Raw genomic sequence first — 21,222 nt, forward strand, 5'->3', positions numbered from 1 at the left:
TTATTTTGTACTTTTGACCTCAAGAACTGTAAGATAATAAATTTGTGTTGTTTTAAGTCACTAAGTTTATGGCAATTTGTTTCAGCAACAGTAGGAAACTAACACAGGGGCCTTCTGAGAAACCATTAGGATTGTCCCTAGAGTCATTAACTTTCTATTGTGTCTGATTTGTTCAAGCTAAACTCCCTCCTGCCCTCTCTGGGAGCCAAAGAAAGCTCTGAGTCAGAGAGACAGAGATGCATGAAATAGGAAGTCTTGGGATATATAGGACTGTCCACCAAAAATGCAAGTGATAAGTAGGATGGGCCAAGGAGGGTGGGTGGAGCATGGATATTACCTTCCATGGTAGTAAGTGAATGTATGCATGTGTGTGTGTGTGTGTGTGTGTGTGTGTCTGCTGTTCCCCCTTTATCAAGTTCTCTGAGGCTAGAAATTCTCTCTCATTCACCAGAAGCCCTAGCATAATGCCTAGCATCTAGGAAAAACACTTCCTGACGGATTGGGTGACAGAGTGTGACAGCTTGCGAATGTCACAGTAAATAAGGAAGTTGGCTGTTTTACAGCAATTTTTCTCTAATTCCCAAATTAAGCCTGTGCAGAAAAGGAAAAATGGCTCTTTCTTGGAAAGAGATTCAAGAGACTTTGTAGATCCCAGGCAGTTTGGGTGCAAGGTGGCTGTCAATCACAAATGCAAGTTGTCACTAGGCAAAATGGCCTTCTCCTGCTGCACGACCAATCTGCAATCTAAGACTCTCTAGTCAAGGTTAGCAGATAAATCAATACAAAAAGAGATGAGCATTTCAGGCAGTGCTGATGTCAAACAGCCATTTCATGTGTCTGGCAGAAAATTGAGCATATTGGGAAAGTACTAAAGACTTCCTGCGTGAAAATGCTGGGATCCCTAGTCTTGAAAGGAAAATCAGATTAACTTTCACAAATCTTTCCTGACACCTGAGAGACAGTTTCCTCTTGACAAGGGCTTGGAGAGGACAATGTGATAAACAGCGGCGTGGTCTTCTCTTTGCTAGGTATCTAATTTGACATAGCTTTTTGTGGGCACTTGTTAAGTACTGGATTCTCTTTTTACCGCTGACATGTTTTTATTTATTTATATATGTATTTGTGTACTTATATATGTACGTATGTATGTATGTATTTAATTTTTTAAAGCAATGGATGTTAGCAAGTGTTTTCAGATGTGTTGTATATTCTGACAATATTGTAAGCTCGGCCAGGTACATTAGCCTTCAGAACATATTAAGATGAAGGCTGAGTGCCTCTTCTTTAAGAGAAACCTGGAATAAAGTTTCGATTTTCCACAACAGCTTCTCTTCCTGATTTGAATGTCAGACAAATGTTTGACGCCCTTGAATGGTGTTTGATTAAATTCATTGACACCCATTGGCTGTTAAAATGGCCCTCAGGTCCTAGAAAAGCTCTTTATATGTATAAAGACATATGCAAATAAATACAGATAGATATGTTTTAAAGACCATTTTATAACTAACGTATTTGAAAATGATAGCACACAAAATATGATATTAAAATGAACTGATCTTGTAAAAAAATCATCAGGGTCTGAAGGAAATTTTAGGGTAGAATAGAACATGATTAAACCCTGATGGATCCAGAATTTTGCTAATAATGTAAAGGTCCTGGTTGCCACAATCCTCAAGGAAATCTCTGTCCAGTGCATATTTAGGGATTGTAAATACAAGCTGGTTAATGATAACCTTGTGAAACAAGTAAGGTTGAAGTACAAAAACTTCGGACAAACACTATTAGAAACCAGCCTGCTGCTTAATTGAGAGACAAGCCCCCCTTAAAATGGGGCAAATGTTTGCATGATCTAGGATACACCAATTCCCACCTGTTCACTTGAGTTCCTGGGCCTGTGGCTCATAACTGTAATCACATTTCACCAATTCCTCCTGCCTACCTGACAAAACTTAGGTTTATGTGCCATTTATATGTGGTCCCCAATCTTTGGAGCTTTGTCTAAAGTAAGTAACACTTTAGAAGCAATAACCCAGTGGGTTTACTTTCATAAGGGTTATGATTTACAATAGCACATTTATTTACAATAGCACGACTTCCTTGTTTCTTGGCAGTTCTCTATTTGGCCCCCTCCTCCCTCTTCTCTTTTCTCTAAGCAAACTTACCTGAGATTCCTTGCTGCCTAGCTTTTGTTTGGGTTTGGTTGATAGGGAAAGGGAGGGATTGGTTAACTGGCAGAATGGAAAGGTGGGAGGAAATGATTTCTTCTTTCTTTAAAAAAAAATTCTTCTTTCTTTTAAAAAAAAAATTTTAACATTAATTTATTATTGAGAGAGAGCATGAGCAGGGGAAGGGCAGAGAGAGGGGGAGACAAAGAATCCGAAGCAGACTCCAGACCCCTAACTGTCAGCACAGAGCCCTGTGCGGGGCTGAAACTCACAAACCACAAGATCAAGACATGAGCTGAAGTTGGACTCTTAACTGACTGAGCCACCCAGGAGCCCCCTGATTCGGATATTTCTTATCTCAATTCCTTATTTTGCTTTCCCTAAATCCCCACCCCTGACTCCCCCTACCCCTTACCCTCCCCCACTTTGGCACTATGTTTCTGGCAGTAGCTATGCCTCTCCATGACCAGTTCACTAGGAAACCCTTTCTTTCACTAGGCTATAGTGACACTGTTTCCACTACTTTCCTCTAGGGTGTTGACTGCTTCCCTGGGCTGTTGGTGTCTTGGAGTCCCAGTTTATCTTGCTTATCTTTGAACCTTGCTATTTCACTGTAAGTGGTCCCTTCATTAAATCTCTTTATTTAAACTATCTCAGAAAACTGTGTTTCCTGTCAGAACTCTGACAGTCACACTTTGTTTGACCATAGCATTCTTTGAAAGTAAGGAAGACACATATTTAGTATTTAATTATAAAATGCTTAGGTTGGGGTGCCTGGGTGGTCCAACTTTGGGTCAGGTCATGATTTCACAGTTTGTGAGTTTGAGCCCTGTGTTGGGCTCTGTGCTGACAGCTCTGAGCCTGGATCCTGCTTCGGATTCTGTGTCTCCCTCTCTCTCTCTCTCTCTCTTTCTCTCTCTCTCTCAAAGTAATAAATAAACATTCAAATATAATAAAATAAAATGCTTAAGTTGATACATTGCAATATTGTAGTTCTCATTTGGCGAGTGTGCTACTCAAAACTTTATTTGGAAAAGAACAAAAATAGAAGGTGCCTTTTCACATAATATTATAGTTTGGGCTCAAGTGTCCATGCCATTCTGTATCTGTGTCTATAGTAGCAGACTAGGTTAGGATCTGAGTACCTTGGCATATACTACTCTGAGGCTGAATGACTCATGTCTTTCTTATACACAAGGCAGAAGCTGTCCAAGGTCCTTTCAGTCTAGATGATAAAAGCTAAGATGAAGTAAATGTCACATTGTGTTTATATTTAGTAACGTGGTAAGTATGCGTTATGCTTATATTTTACACATAATATTTTAATATATTTGTATATGCACACATACATACCGAGAGATAAAGAGAGGATCTGAGCTATGAATGCTGGGCATGGTGCTGCTTAACCTCAGTGTTAACTGAAAGCAGCACATTCATAAATACCATGTCCCAGAAAGAAAGTCAGAGATAGCCTGATCTCAGGTTCTTGCAGTATAGCCCAAGTTAGAGAAAATAAACATCTTTTAAAAGTCTACTATTTACTAGGAAGCATACAAATGAATGCAGTTTAATTTGGGATAAACAAATTACGTGGGTGCTGAGGAATTGACAGGAATTAAGGAAACAGGTGACTATACAGAAATAAATTCAGAGAGGGGGCTACTTCTGCCTTTGAGGAGAAGAAAATTAAATCAGTGACATTATGGTGGCCACGAAACCATTGCTACATCTTTAATGACTTCCTCTCCGAGTCTTTTTATGTGATGGCTCTTTTGATGACTGAAAATGTTTAAAATAATTTTCTACACAATGATACAGTCTAAAAATGAGAGGCATTACAACAGGAATAGAACAGCTTAGGAATCATTATTTTTTTTGGGGGGGAGGGAAGTGAGCAAAGAATGAATTGTCATGCCCGCATATGACTGCTCATGCTCTCATTTTCTACTTTAACTCAGGCCATATGGATTACTCCACCATCCTCTTCCCTTTTCTATCAAAATTGCCATGGGCTATTCCATCTCACACTTTCTCTCTTGCTTCACCTAGATGAGAAGAAGGCCATCATCTCTGCAGTTCATTATTTCCTTACCTCTAAAGAGAAACTGCAGGTTCTTTGAGTTTTCATGTTTTCTACTAACCATCATGGTACAATCAAAATTCAACATAGAGGGCCATTATGAAGCTTAAGAAACATGTCAAGATAGCATTTGTCCTGGCACTTGATCTACTGTTTCTAACCCTGTACAGGAGTCCATTGTGAACATGTTGGGCTTCACTTGGCCCCCCTGGGGCAGAAGTCACTCACCTTCTGTCTCTACCTGCCCATCTTCTTAGGCAGACTCTGCAATATTGACGGACACCCCTCTTTCATCACCACCATGACTTGCCCCACTGATTCTTCTCAACTTGCTCCCCATAGTCCCATCTGCCAAGGGAAATTTTTCTCTCTTAATCTTTCTTTTTCTTTCACTCTCTGTGTATGACAAATATATTAAGCATTTTGAAGGCAGTTATCATCTTCAGATCTGCTGCAAACAGATCAGAACAGTAGGAGTCCTCTTCTCAAACTTCATTTGTCTGTGTGCCTCAGATGAGCACCAGGCATTAATAAAGACAGTCAGCATGGACACCTGTGCCCCATCTTGAGCAATGGGACCATTTTGAATTCTGTAACAGCTTCTCCTAAGTCAGGGGGGAAGATATGAACAAATGAGAATACCTATGTGTAATCAACTCCCCAGTCAAGTTGTAGAATATTTCTATCACCCTAGAAACTTCCACCATGACCCATTTCAGTCAATCTCAGCCCCCTTTAACAAATCTTATTCAGATTTCTAACAGCTTATTTTTGCTAGTTCTTGAACTTCATATCAATGGAATCTTGACAGTATGTACACATTTATGTCTGACTTCCTTCATACAAAATTCCGTTTTGGGGGGTGCTTGGGTGGCTCAGTCGATTAAGCATGTGACTGGGGTTCAGGTCATGATCTTCCAGTTCGTGAGTTCAAGCCTTGCATGAGGCTCTGTGCTGACAGCTGACAGGTGGAGCCTGCTTCAGATTCTGTGTCTCCTTCTCTCTCTGCCCCTCCCCCACCCGCTCTCCCTCTCTCTCAAAACTAAATAAACATTAAAAACAATTAAAAATACAAAGTAGTATTTTGGGGATTCATCTGTGTTGTGTGTATCAGTAGTCCATTCTACATTTTTTATGAAAATACAATATTTATTATTGTATGTAATAACACAAGAAATGTGTCTGTGTATAATTGTGACAGGAAGTGCAATGGGCAGTAATAAAGGAAATTCCTAATGTACATGAAACGTGCTTGGTAATTTTAATATGTTATTAAAGCCACTATTGACTTTATTACACACAAAAAAGTTTTGTCTCTGATAGAGCATTCCTTAGTAATCATGGAGCCTCTGTGCTTGAGTGGAAATTTTACATGTTTGCTGTCACACAGCAATTGCCTCAATATCATTTCTTAAACTGAGCTTTTGAATTTAGAATGCCAAAAAAACACTGAAGCCATTGGTGGGTGAGCTGTTATTTAGAAAATATGCCAGAAGGGGCTCCTGGGTGGTTCAGTTGATTAAGTGCCCAACTCTTGGTTTCAGCTCAGGTCATGATCTCACGGTTCATGAGTTCCAGCCCCGCATTGGGCTCTGTGCTGACAGTGTGGAGCCTGCTTAGGATTCTCTCTCTCTTCCTCTCTCTCTGCCCCTGCCCTGCTTGTGTGTGCTCGTGCTGTCTCCCTCTCTCTGTCTCTCTCTCTTTCAAAATAAAAAAAGGAACTTTAAAAAATATATGCCAGAAATAGTAGCTGGAAATGCTCATCTGGCAAATCTGAGAGCTATTTTATTTTGTTTTATCTTATTTTATTGACTTTCTTAGAACAATTTTAGATTCACAACAAAAGTGAGTGGAAGGTATAGAGAGTTCCACATACAATCTTTTGATATTCCCATTATTCATATGTAGTTGTTGCACAGTTCTTAGATATTCTGTTCTCTCTTTTTTTGTTCCATTTTGGAAGTTTCTATTGACTTCCAAATTTTCTATATCCTCAAGCTCACAGGTGCTTTCTTCAGCTATGTCTAGTCTACTAATGAGCCCATCAAAGGCATCCTTCATTTCTGTTTTAATGATTTTGATCTCCAGCACTTCTTTCTGATTCTTTCCTAGAATTTCTGTCCCTCTCCCTGTATTACCCATCTGTTTTTGTATGCTATGTGCTTTACCCATTAGAATACTTAGCATATGAATCATTCCAACATCCCTGCCTTATCTGAATCTGGTTCTGATGCTTAGGCAGTCTCTTCAAACTATGAGTTTTGCTTTTTAGTATGCTTTGATTTTTTTTTTCTTGATAGCTGAACATGGTGTATTTGGTAAATGGAACTACAGTAAATAGGCCTTTAGTAATGTGGTGGTGAGGTGTGGGGGAGAGGAAACATGCTCTAGTCCTCTGCTCAGGTCTCCGTCGTTAGTGAGCCCATGCCTCTGAACTGAGAATGTCACAAGTGCTTCTTATTTTCCCTCTTTCCCTCTTCAGGTGAGATTGGATGACTAGCATGGGCTACAGTTGGGTGTTTTCCTTCCCCCATGTGGACGGATGGCTAGAGCTGGCTGGACTAGAATATTCCCCTTCCCCCAGGTAGTTTAGGCTCTGGTAACATAGTTTCTCCTGAAGGCAAGCCTTGTTGAGAACAGTGTGGCCTATTTCAAAATACAGTAAAACCTTGGATTGCAAGTAAGTTGTTCCGCGAGCGTTCTGCAAGATGAGCAAACATTTCTAAAAAATTTTAACTTGATAAGTGAGCATTATCTTGCAATATGAGTAGTACATGATGCTGCCTGTCACATGATCACAACCGAGACAATGGTTCTTGAAATTCGCTTTGATATGCAAGTGTTTTGGATTACAAGCATGTTTCCAGAACAATTTATGTTCTCGAACCAAGATATTGCCATAGTCCCTTTCCCTGTCCCCCTGCAGGTGGCATGAGGGAGGGTTTTCTTTATATTCACTGTGAGAAAACCTGGTCGAGCTCCTGGACATAAAACTTACAAAAGTGGGGTGGGCACCCTAAGGCTAGGCACCTCTGGAGTTTTTAACTCTAAGACATGTGTACCCCAAGCTCCAACAGTTCCTTAACTACAGTTTAGGTTTCCCTCCCCTTGTGCTGGTTCCTGTGGACGTTTCTGCTCAAAGAGCTGCTGCTCCGTGAAATCGTGGTTCTCTGTATTCATCTGCCTGTTTCTACAGTTTGAAGGGATAGTGATTTGCCCTGGGACCTCACTTCTCTGAAAGATCTAAGAAAAGTTGTTGATTTTTTTTTTCAGTTTCTTCAGCCTATCACTTGTTAGGAGGGAGTGACAACTTCCAAGCCTCTTGTGTGCCAGAATGCCATTCTACTTTTTAAGAAGAAAAATAATGTCAGGTGTCACATACATAAAATACTGTGCAAACATCTGCTTTATTTTTCTCTCAGGAATACCTTTGAGTGTACACAAAAGTTCCAACTTCCTAAAGGGATCTGTCAAAATAAATCTCTAACATTTATGTTTAAATGGATATTTATTCACACTAAAAGCACACCCTAAACTTCTTTTCTGGTCCTGGCAGGTTTTTATGGCACATTACAACTTCATGCTATCTTGTGTCTGCTTACTACAGCTCAAGCCAGAGAACAAATTGATTTTTGATGAGAAATATGCCCTTCTAGGATTTCATTATGCTACCACAAACTTGGTCTGGAGCTCATGGTTGGTGAAATACTGTCATTCATTATTAAGACTGACAAATGATGAGCATTGTGGGAAATTTGCATTTTAAAATGCAGTTTTCCTGCTTTAAAATTCTGTGGTTTATTTGGTCTCTTCCATTCTCCTATCTTTCCTCAAATGCTTACTATTCCCCCAAATACCTCACTGTGGTTAAGAAGAACGAGCTCGGCTTCTGTTTGAGGGAAATAGTACATACGTCACTTCCAATTACATTTTTCTGGGCAATTTCAGGAGCGGTGTCTTATGTTTGGGTAAACCTTAGAAATCTAAAAGCCAGTGAAGGGAATGTTCCAGATAGAACAAGAAAAGGTCATATCTGTGATGAATCAGAGGCCATTGCTCAGGCCGCTCCAAATTCATTTTAGATTTGTTACAGAAGCATATTCATCATATCACTGGTATGTTGTGAAATCCACAGTGTAGTGATTGGGAGTCTAACTAGCAAGCGTCTTTTGGATGCCGATACTTGACTATAGTAAGTACGATACAATTCAGAGGTTTAGCTATAAATGAGGTCACTTTGTGAATACCTCCCCTTCTACTACTTGTTTCTCTTACCAAAAAATTATATTTTCTAGTATTAGGAGGGGATTCTGGGGAAAAATAGGTAATGTAAATCTATTTCCAGGCTCTCAGGGGAAACAACTGATCATACCTTCACTTGAGGTTCTGACTCTAGGACATACTGAAGAGTTTGGTGCTCCTAGCTGGGTTTCCAGGCCTCAGGTGAGGAATGGCATTCATGTACCTTTAGGCTTCCTTACATCTTTTGGTTTTCTCACACCTTTAAGTAAATAAGGTAAATGCAGGGAGAGGGACCTAAATAAGCCCTGTGAGGAACAAAGGGTATGTGACTTATTCTATTTAATCTTCACAGCAAGAGGGTAGCCTTATCCCCGTATTACTGGGTGGGCAAAGAATAGAAACATGCTTTGTAGAAACACCTGCCTGGCTCGGTCAGTGGAGCATGTGACCCTTGATCTCAGTGTTGTGAGTTCGAGCCACACATTGGATGTAGACATTACTTAAGAATAAAATCTTAAAAAAAAAACAAAAAGGAACAGGCTATACTCACACAGATTGCCGTTTTCACGGCAGGATGCAATGTCTAGTAGGTTTGACTGCAAAACGTTTTCTCTTTTCCTTATTCCAGAGTTTCTCTGGAAACAATTCCCATGCCTCTGAATTCTTTGCAGTAATATGCACAATTTATTACATATATAATATTTTTACTCTGGACAGTCAACAAGTGAAACCATCTTCCAAAACTGGCCAAGACCTAGATAAGAAGAAAAACCACTCCTGAGTGCCGTACATCCTCAGTGGGATTTCAAAAAGCATATCAGTCTTTGCTCAATGTATCAGTCAGATTTTTCTGCATTACAAATGACCTCGAAAGAGCAAAGGCTAACAGCAAATAGCATTTATTCTCTTGTTCACAGTTCTGCAGATTGACTGGGTTTAACTGGTTGAGGCTGGGCTGGACCTGACTGACCTGGATCCCCGCCTTTTGGTAGTGGTCAGTCTGTTTCACCTACCTCACTTCAGATGCCATTCTGAAAGGGCAGTGGCTACCTGGAACATTCCATTTTTATGCCGGTGAATGCTCTTAAAGTCTCGCATTTGCTCCCATCCCATTGACCAAAGCAAGTCACATGGCCAGACTCAACATCAGTGACACAGGGAAATATACTCCACTTACAGGATAGTTTTGAAAAATAAGGGTGCCAGAGGGTGTGGCAAAGAGGAGTGAGGAATTCAATATGCTCATCCAATCTAGCACATTCAGAATCCAAACCATCAAAAAGTGACACAGTAGTCTAATGGTGACATTACTGCCCACATCAAACTGTGTTCTCCGTCACAACAGAGAAATTTTCAGAATTTCTCACTTGTGATCTTTCAGAGTGTCTTTGAAAATGATTTTCAGGATGATGTACTCCAGTGGGCTTTCAGTATATCAAAAGACATATTTTTGATCATAGAAATTATATAATTATATCAAATAATGTGTTATTTTTAATCACAGTCTGAGTTGCTAAGATTGCATTAGTCTCTGTGTTTCTCAGCAAAAGAGTGGCTGCCATTTGTAAATTCTATCAAACCATAGAGTGGAGTTCTCACCAATTGCACCAGCTCTATCTAAGAAAACTTCACATGCTGAAATCTGGAGACTGGTTCAGATGGACCTCAGGACATAAGAGTGTAGCAGCCAAGGTCTGTCTTAACATTCATATGTGAAGAGGAGAGGCTCTCCATGCTCAGTGTTTATTGCACAAGAGTTGATCAGTGAGAAACTTCAGAGAAATTCCTGGGATTATGAGGGCAGTTTGCAAACTTAGGCCTTCAGGGGAACTTGGCTAGTTACTGGGGAGTAAAAGCCAATAAGCAGGGGATTTGGGGACTCACTCCTCTTCTTCCATGTTACGGTGTCATGGTTAATGCTGCTGGAAGTTGTGATGAAAATATTCAGCGCATCTCCTTCAGGAGAACCTTGCAACCTGGCTGTGCAGGTGGGAACATAAAAGCTTTTTAGGACATATGTGGTTTCATGCCTCTAAGTCAGGGACACTTGAAGCTAAGAGACCCTCTATAATGGCGTGTCTCTGAAGGAGCTCCTGTTCTCTGACCCAGTTGGAAGGTCACAGAAGCCCAAGAGGTGTTTTTTGGACCTAAAGCCAAGGGACCTAGTTCTCATTCTCCTAAGTCCATGCCTTTAGGTTGTGCCAAGGTCACATGTGTTGTGGAAGTTCTTACCCAGCAGGCACAAGAGAGCCGCACAGAATTAGTTTCTTTCCTTCCCTCCAGTGAGAGAGATGATTTTCCTAGGCTTTAGGTGGCATAAAATCATTTCAGGATGCTAGGAAGCTTCACACCTTATTGAGCACATACTTTGCTCTGAGCACTGAGGGTGAAAAGGTGAATAAGACAGATAAGGGCTCTGCCTCATGGAGTTTATATTCCAGTGGAGGTACTCATGGTAACCAAGCATTTCAGAGTATGAGGGGGGGGCCACACAACTGCTCTGGAAAGCCAAAATGAGGAGTTTGGACTTTGGTCACAAGTGTGGAGCAAGTCACTGGCATTTCTTAGCATGGCTATGACATGGTGTGCTTTATGTTTAGAAAGATCATTGGCTACAAGGTCCATGCACCACAGGGTGCCACCAGTTCAAAAGTAGAAACTTCATTTTTGTCTTTTCAGTAGATCCCAATATAAATCTTTCCTACTCAAATGTGATACCCTTGGTGAACTCCCTTGATTGCCCCTGTAGGAAAAATGTTCTTTTAAAAGAGAATATTAGAAATCTTCTGTTCCAGGTGATTCTATGAGATCTTTCATCTCCTTTCTCAAGAGACTTATTCAAAGTTAGTAGGAACAGCTTGCATAGAATAGCATTTGTTTCACGAGCCATTTCTTAGGTCATTATTATAATTCCTTAGGCAAAAGATGATTTAAAAAATATCCTCAGAAATAGAAGCTGGAGCTCATAAGTTTTAGAAACTGATGAAGCTTGCATAGATTGTAACCTTGTGTCCCATAAAAGTGCGGCTCATTCATACCCGATTTGCAGAGCAAAGGAAAGACAACTTGAAAGGAAAACTTCATGTTGCACAATGTTTTAAGTAGGTGAAAGCAAAAGTAACTCAAGTCTGAGGCTGAATATAGTAGAATTTATGGAGTGTCACTTGCTATGGAACACATAATGTCAAGTGAAATGAAAGAATGGGTGTGGAGAGAGTTTAATGATAAGAAGTACAGAATTTTCCTTCTCCCTTGTATATATGACAATCCTAGAGGTCTTGCTTGGAAAATCAGTGCTAAGCTGAACAAAATAATGGGTAAGGCAGGACCACAGAGAGAGGTGTGATACACAGAAGTTCTGTTGTGAGCCAGTGAGCTTCAGATTTCTAGGTTCCAATTGTGTCCAGAATGATGGTACCTATATGTTGAGGAGTAATTGTACCATCCCATCCACCAGCTTTTCTACAATCCCAAGGGGATTCCTTGGGCCCCATCCATACTCTGAAATGCAGACATTAAATGGTAGACTGGCTGCTGCCACCCGAGAAAGAGAGCAAAACATCAGTGACCCCAGGTCTATTGGGTGTGACCAGGCAGGAGGCCCCGTGCTTGGCACACTGAAACAAGCTTTCTCATCCTATGTGCCTCCAATTTCATTTCCTTCTCTTGGAGTTTGAAACTGTTGCCTCAGGAGGCGAATCTCTGAAGGAGAGGGGTCATGGTAAATTCCATTCATTCTATGGATGTGGGAGGATGAACAATAGCAGGCACTCGGCTAGGGTATGGGTGGAATCAGGCAGACCCAGGCTTGGGTATTGGCCCTGCCCCTTGCTTGTGTTCTCTAAGAGTCACTTTCATTCTATAAAATGGGAAAGACTATACACATCTTGAAGGGAGTTTTGAAGGTTCAGGCAATTTTATGTGGAAGCCAGAGGTGACAGGGCTCTTAAGGACAGCCTAGGCTCCCACCCTTGCCACCCATGGCCACATGCAGTATCTTTGCTTCCTCTTCAAACATATGCTGGTTTAAACCACATTAGTGATTGATACTGAGTCTACCAATGCTTGCATAACACTTAGACTGCATTTTTCACACCTCTTGGTAGTTTTTAATATAAAACCAAATTAATCATCTTTGGTCACTGCCTCCCTGAATACACTCAAGTCACTGTTCATTTATAGACCAGCTCATCTTCAATTATTCTCCCTTGTTCTTTTCATTGGGTTGTTGTGGAGATTAATTAATATAATACATATAAATGCTAGGTAGAGTGACATGTACATAATAACTACTCAATAAATGTTAACAGCAGCAGCAGCAACAACAGTTTACTGTGGTTTCAAGATTTCTGTCCAGTGGGGCCAGGCTTCCATGCCAGTGTGAGCCTAACCTATATGACCTCTACCCTCCCCCCTCCCCAAAGTAAAATACTATTGTGCTTCCATGCTGATAACTTCCAACTTATTTCCTCCATATCATTAAGTAATTTATAAAACATTTATCTACCGTGCACATGCCAGACCTTACAAGTAGAAAAGTCTGAAGAATGGGTGCCATCAAATAAAACATGACCCCTCATTTTCTCAAGTTCATGAATGCATGTTGATTGCAGTCGTGTTTTGGCTTCCCCCAAATCAGGCTCAGAGGCAAGGGTTTGAGTTCAAGTAGTTAACTGGGGAGATGATTTCAGGGAAAGAAGCCAATAAGAATGCAATTTGCCACTGTGAACAACAGGTGGGTAATCCCACCAGGCAACTTGAGGAAACTGTATGACGCATGCACCTCAGTGTTGTCTTGCCTGAGGGGTGAGTGAGCTGGGATATTTATCCACAATCTCTCATTAATCATGGGTTGAGAAATGTTGCTGGTGGTCCTGATTCCCTGACACTTTGGACCTGCCCCACCTGTGGTGTCACTATGGACACCCTCAGTTAAAAGCCTGATGGTGCTAGTGGGTGTAAATCAAGCCAGTGTGCAAGGATGGCATATGCCAAGGGGATGTATATAGGGTGTTGTCAGCATCTGCTATGTCTATTGAACTTGTTAAGATGCCATATTATGTATATATGTGCATATTTTACAAAAACCTGCCTTTTCAACACCAGCTGAGACTCCACCATCTTACTGACAGGCTGGGGATGTCTCGCTCTTGCCTACTGTGGTGCCCTTTGCTCTCCTGAGGAAAGCCAGTGACACCCTCTTTAGCATTCTGCTGCTGTGCTCACTGCAGTCACTGAGGCCAGTGTCACTCTTATTACTTCACCTGTTTTATCTTTTGTGAAACTCAGCCTTTAGCCAGAATTGTCTGAGTGGCTGCTCTAGCGATTGCTTAACGGTGAGCCTCCTTCAGCTCATTTCTTTCAAGTAATTTGATTTCATCGTGCTATCAGAATTGCTTTTATGTCTTGGAAGGAGGCCTAGGGGGAAGGGGTTGACAAAAACTGTTTTGAGATTAAAAAATAAATTCATTTCCCTATACTTCCCCTTGCTCACCCATATACCCCATACTCCTATACCCCCACAGCCCCGCACCTCGGTGCACCCTCCATCCGTATCCCCCTACCTCTCCTCCTGACCAAAGGCAGGTGTGTGTGTGTGTGTGTGTGTGTGTGTGTGTTCGTTCAAGAAATAGTCATGAGGAATGTTCTGAGAAAGACAACTCATCTCACGCTTCATGTCCTTTTACTTGAGCTTGTAAAGTATACTATTTCATGTCCCTGTGGTCCCCACACCAGAATTTTTGTGCTAAGATGGAAAATATTATGGTTATACTGTCTCAAAATTGAAGCAAAGTGTAATTTTGCATTGATAATCAACATTGACAATCTCAGTTCAACTGATGTTAACATTTCAATAAACCCAGTGATACATCCCTGTCATTTGGGACAGTCTGAGATTTGCATCAATGCTGAACACCCCATGTTTAAGACCTGCATAGTATTTTGCTTGAGTTTGTGTGTAAATAGAAAAAAAAGTACCAACATGCTTTAAAGACTTGATAAGGAGGGAGAACTCAAAATTGAATGTGAATTTCACATGCGGAGTTCCAGAGAAGTTTTGTTTTTGCTTTTGATTTTTTTTAACTCTTGCTTCTAACTTCTGAATATTTATCACAATTCAGTACTAATCTTGTGCTTCTAGTCACTGAAGGATGGTTAGTATGGCAACCAGTGTTTCATCACAGCTTTGGACTAAGTACCCTTCTTGGTGAGATGAGATTATGGACTAAACACCCTTTGAGGGAAAACCACTCCAGAACTTGTGCATGGATTTTACGCTTGTGAGCTTTGCCTGGGCATTGATATCTAGGTTGCCTTATTCTTACAACTGCTAGAAAGGCATCCACAGTTAAGGCAGAGGTGACTCCTTATGGCTGGGCTTGACAGGGCTATCAGGGGCAATGCAAGAAAGCGAGGCCCCGGCTAGACTGTACATGGTAGAGGGGGGTTGACATTTGGACACATGGGTTAATCATACCTGGAATTATGTTCAATTTGATATTTTTTTGCAATAAGAACTTCTTTGAAATAACTGACTTAAGGCATTACCATATGCCCTCGATGGTAGGGTGATCCAGAGCTGCAAGCAGACTGTCATTTTAGGTTTAAAACAAAAGCTGATCCATTGCTTCTGCCTGCAAAAAGGGTAGTTTTACAGGCAAAGCAAATTATGTCTATTTTTATTTCAGTAGAATATGCTAGATTTTCAGTAGAATGTGTTTTATTTTATGTATTTGTATTATTCTTTAATGCAAGTATAACCGACACAGTGTTATATTAGCTTCAGGTGTACAATATAATGATCAAAAATTCTACACGTTACTCAGCGCTTATCGAGATGTGCACTCTTAATCCCCTTCGCCTGCTTCACCCAACACCCCACCTACCTCTGCTCTGACACACACCACAAACACCAATTTGTAGAAAGTGGTATTTTTTTTTTATGTCAGGGAAACAAATTTAGTTTTTGTGTCAGAGCAATCGACAAAGTTGAAGATATTGGAGAATCATCAACAACAGCAAAAGAATAAAAGAATGAAACCTAGAGAGGAACTTCGTCTATGACAAGGTCAAAACCAGATTCATTCGAATTGTGTTGAAAACATTCCAGATTTTTTTTTAAATTTTTTTTTAACGTTTATTTATTTTTGAGACAGAGAGAGACAGAGCATGAACGGGGGAGGGGCAGAGAGAGAGGGAGACACAGAATCGGAAACAGGCTCCAGGCTCTGAGCCATCAGCCCAGAGCCCGACGCGGGGCTCGAACTCACGGACCGCGAGATCGTGACCTGGCTGAAGTCGGACGCTTAACTGACTGTGCCACCCAGGCGCCTCGAAAACATTCCAGATTTTTAACAATTCCATCAAACGAATAGTCCAATGGCTGGGCAGGACCTTCAGTGAATCTTCATTGCTATATCTTTCTGCAATTTGATTTAAAGAGAAATATCTGCTTAATAACTGAGTAAAAGGAAAATATCTGTCTAATGAGTTATTTGCTGTACCATGGATAAAAACTATTGTAAATTGAATTTTCTGTTTCAGTTTTTACCTCTCTTGTTCAAAATTTGTAAATATTGTGTTGGTTTAATTCTGGTAGGAGTGTAAATGGGTAAAACTGCTTTGGAAAACTGGCAGAATCTACCAGAGTTAAATGTCTGCTTAAGCGATGAACTGGTAGCCCCAGCTCCCAGATATATACTCAACAGAAACAGTGCTCATGTCCACCAAATGACATTTATGAGAATGTTCATGGCAACTTCATTCCTAATAGCTCAAAACTGGAAACAACCCACTTGTCCATCAACAGTAGAATGGCTAAATAAATTGTGGCATATTCATACAATGAAATACAACACTGCAGAGAAGAAGAAGAAGCTTCTGCTATATGTAACAACATGAATAAATCAGGAAGGCATAATGTTGAAAAATTTGGACCAAAAGGGGTGCAAATTGTATGTCTATATATGTGAAGTGTAACAACAGACAAAACAAATCTGTGACAGTAGAAGAGAGAATAGCAGTTTCTTCATGGGGCAAATATTGACTTGGGACGAGGCAGTTTTCTGAAGAGCTAGAAATATTTTATATCTTGATTTGGGTAAGGGTTGTATGTGTGTATGATGTATGTATGTACATTTGTGTGTATGTAAAAATTTTGCAAGTAGTTTCAATATAAAAGTAAACAAAAAGAAAAAAATCACTTACACATTCTGTAAATCAACTTCAACATTCACAACAGAAGTTAAATTTAATAATCTATACTAATGAATAAGGAACTAAGCTTTGGAATGCCAACAGAAGCACAGATTCTATGTACACCTGGGCACACACATATATAATTCCCTGCACGCCTGGCCCTAAATTATTAATGGCTTGTTCAGCCTCATTGACCCTCATACTTGGAAGAGATTTTCTATGTCATTTAATTCAATGATTCATCTAAAGCTTGTCTGCAGCCTTCACTCTGGGTGGCCATCCTGCTTTTATGAACAAAAGCCCTCTGGTGACCAGAATACATTGTGACCTCCCGAGGTAGGCCTTACTGTCGTCGGGAGCCCATCCCTGAGCAAAAATCTATCCTGTCTATTCATTGGTCTTACTTGTAACCCTTGGAGTCTTGCAGTTAAGTGGACAAAGAATTGTGCTGTTGCTGTTTCCTCTGAACACCATACTTCATCTTGTATAGATATATGCCCACTGAAAGAAGGCATATTTTCAGGGACATTTGTCTTGATATTTCCCTCCATTTTTAATTGATTACAGGATATCATTCCATTAGGAACTGTGTTTTCTCATATGAATCTTCTCAGTAGTTTCCCCTCAGGGATGAAATAGGATAATGTGGATATATCATTGCACCCTTCACCCTCTGAGACTCTAGAGCTAAACACCCTTGTTCTCCCAGTGCTGGCTTTCTTGCTGTCAGTACAATGAATCACAAGTCCACAGTCCATTCACCCATTCAACACACATTTATTGATCATCTTGTAGGTGCCAGCAATGGTTTAGAGATACAGTGATAAGTAAAACACAGATGTGATGTCTGCCTCCTTAGGGCTTTCACTCTACTAGGTTTATTAATCAAATATGTACACAAATAAAGGCAAAATTGAAGCTAAGATGAGTACCACCAGGGAAAGGTACATGATGTTATGAAAGTGTCAAATAGGGAGTCGTCAGAGAAGCCTTCTCTGGAGAAGTGATGACTGGGAAAAGAACAAATAAAAGTTAAAATAAGCTAGGAAACGAGGGAGAAATGTCATTTCAGGAAGAAGATACAGCATGAGCAAGGCCTTCTGGCAGAGAGCAAAAGCAAACATGCCACATTCAAAGAACAGAAAGAAGGTCAGTGTAGCTGGAGTTGAGGAAGCAACGAGCGATACAGTGTGAGAAGAGCCTAGAGAGGTAGGAAAAAGTCACACCATTCAGGCAGGAAATATGAGCACTAGTTTGGGCTTCAAGGGCTTGTAAAGGACATCCCTTGGAAGGTAGCAGAACAAACTAAAGATAGAACAAGTTTTGAGAGAGCATGCTTAAATTAGTAATTTGGGAATAAAAATGTTGCTTCAAGGAGCAGGGTGTGATCTAGAGAGGCGGTGGAGTGGAGGTGGTTGTCAAAAATGACCAGGTCAAGTAACTGGCAGGCCAGGTGGGTCATCTTATTGGACACTGAAGTCACCCACGGTTATGGAAAGCCTTGAGATACAGATGAAAACCATATCTCAGTGCCAGAGGCTTTGATAGATGTGGGAAAGTGACCAGGAGGTCAAATATAATTGGGAACTGACTGTAGTTGCCATGGTTCTATGAGAATTTTTATAATTTCTCTGTGGGGACTTACGTCTTCTAAAGGTTAATGCTGACGGCCATTGCAACTGAGCATGATTACAGTATTTATTAGCTTTATATAGCCCTATAATCTTATGATTTAAGTACTTCTTAAACACATCAAAAAGTTGGAGAAGAATTTCATGGGAGGAGAATAAATAGGAAAAAGTAAGACCCAAGTCTAGAAAGGCTCCTTGTGGTGTATCGTGCCCAGCTAAGGAGCTAAAGTTGACTCTGTAGTTGCTGGAGAGTCCCCAAGGTCACCATTGCTTTGTATAATGTTGTGGGAATGACCAAAGAGGCACAATTATGAGTCAACTACAGTAATCAAAGTGAGGACTGATCTTTGAATGAGATCAGATGGCAAAGAAGGAAAGGAAGTGGTATAAAATATTTCAGAGGACTCAGTTACCAGCTGGGGAAACAGTCAAATACTGAAGCAGTGTCTAGGAGAGAGATATCCATGAGCAGAAACCAGAAATACTGGAAGAAGTTCATTTTGTGGAAGAATACACATTACACTTCTGGTCCTGGAGTGCATCAAGGGGAGGTATCCAGGTGATTACAAATGCAGATGTTAAACTCAGAGGGGAGGTGGGGGTAAGTTAAACTAGAAAAACCACCTGTAGTTAACCCCTAACCACAAATGCCCATCCCAGCCTCTTGCTTTTTCCTTGCAGTCCACAGGGACTCCTTTTCTTTCTACCTCTCATCACTTCTCTTACCTTTTCCATTAATTCCTACTTGCTCACACATACTTCTGAGGACAGTGTCTCCTCAGCTCCCTGCTTTATTGTTCTCTTCCCCAAACATTCTATCACTTCCTAGAAAGCCTCCTCTTTCTTGCTTAGCTCCCTTTGTCTGTGTCCCCACATCCCTGATTCATTCGCATGCATGCCTCTTATTTATTTCCTCCCTCTGACTTTGGGTTTTAGAGGACAGGGGCTCATTAAACATGTCTATATATCTTCTCTTTTCTGGTTCAATAATAATTTGCTTAATGAACGAGCTAACTAACAGGTTTTATTTTAAGGGTTTTATATTTTGAAACCTTCATTTAAGGAAAATGTAAATAGATGAAACAGTTCAAAACAAATTCACAATCCCAAATGTCACAGATGAATTTACAAAGTTTAAAAAGTTATGGGGTGCCTGGGTGGCTCAGTCGGTTAAGCGTCCGACTTCAGCTCAGGTCATGATCTCATGGTTTGTGAGTCCGAGCCCCGCATCGGGCTCTGTGCTGACAGCTCAGAGCCTGGAGCCCATTTCAGATTCTGTGTCTCCCTCTCTCTCTGCCCCTCCCCTGTTCATGCTCTGTCTCTCTCTGTCTCAAAAATAAATAAATGTTAAAAAAATAAAAAAATAAAAAGTTGTGCACATTTTTCCTATGACAGTGGTTCTCTCTCTCATATGACAGTGGTCAAGTGGAGCTTGGCCCTGCTTTATTTTGTCCCCTTTACTAATGCACTCTCTTACAAAGTGTGTAGGTAGAAACCTAATTAGAAAAGCAACATTTGTTCTTGGAAATGTGGACAAACATCTCTCTCTTGCTCCTCTTCTTTCATACATTTTCTCTGAAAGTGTAATGAGTTTTATACCATTAGTATAAACTACTGGAATATGTATTTGCCTTCCAATAAAACTGGTCTTTTAAATCCCAGATTCCCCATTTCAGCAGTACATCTCTCTTTCTGCATCTGCACAGAACAATGTCACAGGAGCCCCCTGATTAAAAGGCATGTTAGTGGATGATGCTGCAGCTGGCTAACACAGAATATCGACTAAGGTGAAGGCTGACTTTAGATGTTGGGAATGGCATACATTTAATGGATGCTCCTAGAAAAAGGAGCTAGAGGAGCTCAAATAGGTGAGAGGAATCATAGAAGGCAGTGCTGAAAAATCCAGGAGGAGAATCTTCAAATCTATAGTGACAAAAAATAGATTTATAGCTGCCAGGGGCTGGGGTAGAGGGATATTGAGGAATGACTATTAGTGGGCACAGAATCTTGTGGGGGGATGATGAAAATATTCTGGAGTTGGTGGTGATAGCTGCACAACTTTGTGGAACTATACAAATCCACTGTGTTGTATACTTTAAAACAGTAAAAAAAAAATTTTTTTTTTTAAAAATCCAGGAGGGAAGAGGTATTGAAACATGGAAAACTAGTCAAGCACATCTGATACAGGAAAAGATGAAGACTGATTTGAATGAGTGATTGACTATATGAGATTTGGTGATTAGGAAGCCAATAGTAAGCTTAAAGAAAGTAGTTTCAAAGGAATAGTCACTCCCATCTTTTCTTCTTTTTTCCCCATAAATATAGAATTTGTAAGGTTATTCCTTCACATATATTTTATTGGCAGAATGTATGATGATTCTGCAAGTTCAGAAATACGTTTGATTTATATAAGCTAAAGAAATATTCTGGATGGGTTTTAGAAATTCTGATTATGTGTGCTACTGCTCAGTAGGACATAAGTGTCTTTCTTCCCATCTTTCTAAAATCAAATCCATAGTGCATAACTAGGTCAATTCATGTTGTCTTAATCTCAAACATAATTTTTTTTAGTATTTATTTATTTTTGAGAGACAGAGAGAGACAGAGCACAAGTGGGGGAGGGACAGAGAGAGAAAGAGAGAGACCCAGAATCCAAAGCAGACTCCATCCAGGCTCTTAGCTGACAGCACTGAGCCTGACTCGGGGCTTGAACCCACGAACTGTGAGATCATTACCTGAGTTGAAGTTGGACGCTTAACCGACTGAGCCACCCAGGCGCCCCTCAAACATAATTTCCAGTGGCCCTAAAAGGAAGGCCTTTGAATTCTGACAATAACTTTCTTTGAATTCTGGTAATAACTTTCAGTGGTATGGCTATTTGGCAAGTTGCTTGTCCTGTCTTGTG

General features: G+C 40.5%; 1 protein-coding gene across 1 annotated transcript in view; it reads left to right on the forward strand.

The window, feature by feature from the left end:
• MACROD2 (mono-ADP ribosylhydrolase 2) overlaps window positions 1–21,222 on the forward strand; it is a 2,047,020-nt gene that overhangs the window by 1,529,670 nt on the left and 496,128 nt on the right. The window lies entirely within an intron of this gene.

Source organism: Prionailurus bengalensis, chromosome A3, assembly GCF_016509475.1.
Source record: "Prionailurus bengalensis isolate Pbe53 chromosome A3, Fcat_Pben_1.1_paternal_pri, whole genome shotgun sequence".
In the NCBI taxonomy this organism is placed as follows: Eukaryota; Metazoa; Chordata; class Mammalia; order Carnivora; family Felidae; genus Prionailurus; species Prionailurus bengalensis.